At 43.7% G+C, this 5,831-nt stretch overlaps 1 long non-coding RNA gene across 1 annotated transcript; it reads left to right on the top strand.

The window, feature by feature from the left end:
- Window positions 1–1,638: 1,638 nt before the first annotated feature.
- LOC142776077 (uncharacterized) lies at window positions 1,639–5,522 on the top strand. The gene is made up of 3 exons (XR_012887287.1): window positions 1,639–1,805; window positions 3,115–3,200; window positions 3,564–5,522. It is a non-coding gene; the product is annotated as an uncharacterized LOC142776077 (long non-coding RNA).
- The last annotated feature ends 309 nt before the right edge of the window (window positions 5,523–5,831 follow it).

The following is a 5,831-nucleotide window of genomic DNA, read 5'->3' as shown; positions in this document are numbered from 1 at the left end:
AGTGGAAAGCTCTAGAGATTTTGACCATTTGGTGTTCTTTAATGGGCGCTGATATCGCGCAGTGCACAGGCTTCTACCTTTTCGCCTCCATCTGAATTCGACTGCCACGGCCGGAATCGAACCCGCGACCTTCGAATTGGCGACCGAGCAGCGTAGCTGCTGCACGAATATGTGGACCTTGCGTTAAATGACGGCCTAGACTTAGAATGTGTGAAGGTGCTCTCCGAATACAGCAGAATGCCAGCAGAAGCAAATCGCGTTTCATCTATAATGGCAATTAACTGCAATCCACGTTACGAAAGCTCACCTTAGCGTTGGTTATAAGCTACATGTTTGTTGTGGATTATACACAGGAACATAATGTTCGCCCGAGTATGGGTGTGTGTGCGTGAGCCTGCGCATGTGTTCGCGTGTAAGCGCGATTGTGTGTACACCCGTGCATGTGTGCGTGCGCGTGTATATGCGAGTCCGTGCTTGTGTTAAGCGTGCCTGTGCACATGTGTACGCCCATGCATGCGTGCGTTTACGGTCGCGTGTGTGTGTTGCCGTATGTGTGTATACGTGTATGTGTGTGCGCCTGTGAATAAGTATGCGTGTGCATCAGCCCGTGCGCCCTCAAATTTCGTGTGTGTGTGCGGGGGGGGGGGGGCACTGCTTCTTAGTGTTTAAGGTCCCACACCTGTTCAGACTGGGAGTCTATATGGGAGGTGGCTTAAGAAATGGCGGTGGTCAAGGCACTGTACACTAACTATTCAGTACACGGAAAACAGCTGCACATTTTTCGTGCCTCATCATTGCTTACGAACTTGCTGTGGTAACTGATTAGCTCCGTTGAGGCGCTTCTACGCTCGAAAACGTGGGTTATGACCAATTCACACGGAAAGCTGTCACTGCACTTATGCACAACCATCGTTTATATTAACAACGTTTAACAAGAACGTGCACTGCCTTTGCTACAGGTGCTTAGCTAGCTCATTGGGCAACCATATGGAATTATGTGCTGATCATGTGGTCAGCAAAAAGTTTGTTATAACGACCTCGGCACGTTTCGTGGTGCATGACAAGCCTTCTAAACATCCGCTACAGTGGATTAATTTGTTCCAGCTTCGACTACGCATTCAGTGTTTGCGGCACCATACGCGGAATCGCCGGACACAGACAATGCAAAAAGAAATTTCTCTGGAATAAGGTGTAGCGATGCTCTCCCGCTAATGCCACCGAGGACGAAATAATTATTGTTTCTGGTCATTCCATGGTGCACTTTGTTTTGCGCAAGTTTTGCTTCACTATTTTTCGCCCACTGCAATCGCATTCCGTCAAAATACTCAAAGAACCCGAGGCTGGTAAATAACCTGCGTCGCTGTGCGACTGGCTGGAAGGAGAGTGGCCGTTTACAAGGAGTCATTCCGCGTTGAACGGCCGTCCGCCGTATGCGCCATAGCGTTTGCCTTTCGGCGCCGTCTTGGCGGGTTTGCCGCTCCTCCCCCCCCCCCTCCCGCTAAACCCGGCCAGCGTCAACGGCGGCGTAGATAAGCGAAGAGTTGCGTCACCGAACACCTGCGTCGACAGCTGCGGCGCCGCCACGCCGCCGCCAGTGCCTCCTCCTTCTTTCTCTCAGTGTTGCCCTTTCTGTCTCAGCAGTCTTTCAAATGCGTTGCGTTGGTCGGGGGTCTTGGTCGCTGTGTGTGTTCTAGCGAACAGGCGCATATTCAAAGGTGGTCACGCATGACACCGTGTTCGAAGTGACGCTCGGATTAAGGAATATTCATGGAGTGGCGGACACGGACAACGTGGGCATGTTAACGGTGAGTGTACTGTTTTCGTAGGTAGTAATCATACAGCGCTAGCTGGGCGCCTGCAGCAGCTCTGCCGAAGTAGGCTGCCAGCCATTTACAACAGCATGCGTTCGCGGGCCTGTTGCAGATGCCCGATTAAACGTGGGACTTAACGAGTTCACACTGCTATGCGCGATGTTGTGTAAGTGCCTGCATCACTCATACAGTGAGTGATGTGATCACTTAACAAGGGCGATATTAGTTGCTGATCGCACATTGTCTCTACACTGCACAAAGTGATTGATATTGTTTTAAGATGTGCTTTGGGCTACATCGTAATAACATTTCTAATAATACTCAAATGTGCAACGTGCTTCTGTAGGTGTAAACGCAAAAAAAGAAAGAAAAAGCAAAAATTATGTACAGAGGCGCACTGTACGAAATGGCTTTTTTTTTGCTTAAAGACGGTATAGTTGGAGGTGCTGATATGCCGCGATGCTCCCAGCAAGTGCGCCTCGGTCTTTTAAGCTATTTAGGACAAGTGCCACCAGCAACAGGGAAAGATCTAGAAGACTTCGCGTTGTTGTGGCCATCGCCGTGCGTTGTTTTTCCTCGTTTCTGTTTGCTGTTTTCGTGCTTCGCTTTCATCTGCGATAATGTTCGGCGTTATAACAGAATCGAGAGAGTATACGTGACTGTTGGAGCTATGTGCGGTTGCTCTAGCATAAGTCATGGCTGCTGCAACGTAGTCGGCGTCCGCGCGCGTTGGTGTCGTTCGAACGCTCTTACTTGCGTGATTGTGTTTAACTGAGTATTTAGGCACGGGTTACGTTTGTAAATCTCGTAGTCAATAATCGCTAATAGCGTGCCCCTGATTGCCATCAGAGGATGGGCTTGGTTGTCGAAATATGCCAGACGCTTTTTCTGAAAGCAAGCTTTGAATTTTTTTTTAAAAGAAGTACTTTCATACGTGCAAGGCAGTGCCTATTGCAGGCCCGCAACTCTTTAAAAACTGGACGAGCTATCACATCTTTTATCAAATTACAATGAATTATATAAGATGATTGAATTATAGATGACGAATTTCTGTGCTAGATTAGGTGCACAAAACACATGTTCGCAGCCCTACGTCTAGAAAGCAGGCAAATAAAAAGCACAGCGTCAAATTTGGATTAGATTCCATTGACGGAGCGTCTTGTGAGGGTAGAAAGAACGAGAAAATTGTTCATTTTTGATGCCCTTATAGAGGCAGTCAGAATTGCACTGATTGGTGACTTGTAACAATTCCTCAGATTGTTAGAGGCGTGATTTAAGTAAGTCTTTTACTTTTTTTTTGTAGACCTCTTCGCTAGTGCCACGCCCAAGATCATTTGTTCTCATGTAAAAGAGAAAGCAGAGATGTCTTCACTGTTTGTACATGAAGAGGTAAGTTTCTTGTGCGTTTTGATTAATGCTACATGTTCTAAACGTTGTACTTTAAGAATTGTTTTTCACACTGGCTCACTACCCTAGAAGGAATTTGATTCTTAAGTGAGTTCAGGCTTTCGTAAGTGCCATTTTTGAGCTGTAGTCTTACACTTCACCTCATTTCGGGAATTCGCTGTATGCTTGAAAACTCTTATCTTTATCATACGAAATTATTGGAATGTATGGGTTGTATGCTTCGAGTTCAGTGTAATGTCAATTACACGCCATTTCGAAGGATACACACTACACATTCTTTATATATGGTGCTGCCAGAACAGCACGAAAATTTTTTATGAGAAGTCATATTTGCTCTTATTACAGGATGAGAGGGTGCCGCTGACGTCCTGCGTAGTCTACCCTGGACCCAGCCTAGAGCAAGCCTACTACCTGAACCTCCACATGGATAACCGAAAAATCTTCCGTGTCAGTAATGATGAAGAAGGAAGGAGTGACAGCACTGATGAGTTGATTTTTTTTAATTTTCAACATTGTCTACGGCCGCAAGGCCTTTAACAACCACCGTGATTGAGCGGCTTTTTCTCGGCGTGAGTTTGGAGTTTATCAAAGAAGTTGTTCAGGCAGTACGGTACTGAAAATTTTAGTGTCACAATGCCTGAACAACTTTTTCTAGTGTAGTCACGGTAGATGAACAAATATTGTTATTTGTGTAAGTTATTTTGCTTAAATATAGCTGGACCATTCCATGCCAAACGTCCCAGCCACTTTGGCGACCATCTGAATTGTATTTGAAAAAAAAAATGTGCTGACTTACTGCGTTGAAAACGGTGAACTGCTAGAATACTTCAGCGAGAAAAAAAGTTTTGTTCATGTGGCTGGCTTATAACTTCCTGGCATAATGCCGTCTGTGTGCTGTTTGTGGAAAATTTTGTTTTAAAACTACCGCTTATTTTTTTTAAAGCAAATTCGGTCTACCTGTTAAGTAAATGTGCTTCTGTAAGGTATTTGAAGCTCAATAATAATAGTGCAATTTTTTTGCCACATTCGCTTCCAAGAATAAAGCCAAAATGTGTTATGTTTGCATTTTGTATTGCAATATTGCACTTTGTATGAATATCTGAGCAGTGAATACTTACTCCACAGAAGGTATATTCTGAGGAAAAAATATCTTTATACCTCTCAAGCTGCTGAAATATACGAGAAAATATCACGAATTTCACAAAATCGTGATTTTTGTCCGTATTGAGATGCAATTTGCTCCATGTTGTGATACAATGAAAACTCATCATTATACCTAAACTGTAAGAAAATGAAATTCTTTTCTGTAATAAAAATCTTATCGCAAAAAGGACAGGAAAGAGCACTGTCAACTGAATTTTATTGAAGGTGCTACGAGCGTTTTTATACTGAGCACAAGACCAGGGCTCATCTGCAACAACACATGTGTGACCATGACAAAATGATTTTAACCGAGAAAAGAATACTCTTTTTCGGAAAAGATAAGTGAAGGTGTACTGATGCATTGATCCTTGGCCTTCCTGATAAAGAGTTCTAAAATCTCTCATTTTTCTGCTTGCTTTTTTTTCAAAAACCGTGTTTTATGAAACCTAGGACCACACTTGCATTCTTTACGGTGTCCGGCCATGAGACTACTATAGCCCTTCTTAACATTTGAAGCATGCTGTCTTGCTTGATCATTGAAGCATTGCCCAGTTTGTCCTATGTTTACTTTTCCACGTGTTAGCGGTATCTCATACAGATTAGATTGGCATTCAGTAAACCTATTCTAGTGACGAATGGTGCAAGATTGACTATTCCTGTTGCTGTAAGTACATGCACTTTTGAAAGCTTGCAACGGGTGGAAAACAACAATGTTATATCTTCTGGCTCTTTTCCTAAAATTGTGAGACACCTTATGTACGTAGTACCATGTGACATGCAAAGGTGATTGGTCATTCTCTTTTTCTTTTGGTCCTGTTTCCTTTAACTTTACTTTCTGCAGGAGGGTTTCGCAAACAAGTGTGATGATGCTGTTGGGGTATTGGCTGGTGCTATCAGCCCAGGAGTGCTAAGAATGTTCTGCCTTTTGATAGTGGGCATTCAAAATTAATAGAAAGAGGAATTGATACATGTATTCAGGCCACCCTTCAGAAGTCATGTTAGCACAAGGGTGAGGTCAGGCTTAAAAACCAGATTAAAAGACTAAAAGATGCTGGGTATCCCAACAGAATCTTCACACCCGTTTGCAAAACCCTCCTGCAGAAGGTAAAGTTAAAGAAGACAGGACCAACAAAAAACAATGACCAAAATCTTTGCATGTTATACCACATCACGTGACTCACAACTAGAAAAATAGCCAGCAGATATGATATTAGCGTGTTGTTTTCCACCCCTTGCAAGCTTTCAAAAGTGTGTGTACTAAACAGCAACAGGAATAGTCAATCTTGCCCCATTCGTCACGAGGATAGGTTTACTTAATGCCAATTTAACGTTTGTAGAAATGTTTTTTATCAGGTAAACCAATGATCAGTGCATCACTACACGTTCACTTATCCTTTCCGAGAGGGAGTATTCTTTTCACAGTTAAAATTATTTTGTAGTGCTCACACGTGTCGTCGCGCATGAACACGG

The sequence above is a fragment of the Rhipicephalus microplus genome, chromosome X, assembly GCF_043290135.1.
Source record: "Rhipicephalus microplus isolate Deutch F79 chromosome X, USDA_Rmic, whole genome shotgun sequence".
NCBI lineage: Eukaryota > Metazoa > Arthropoda > Arachnida > Ixodida > Ixodidae > Rhipicephalus > Rhipicephalus microplus.
This window is presented reverse-complemented; position numbering and strand designations above follow the sequence as displayed.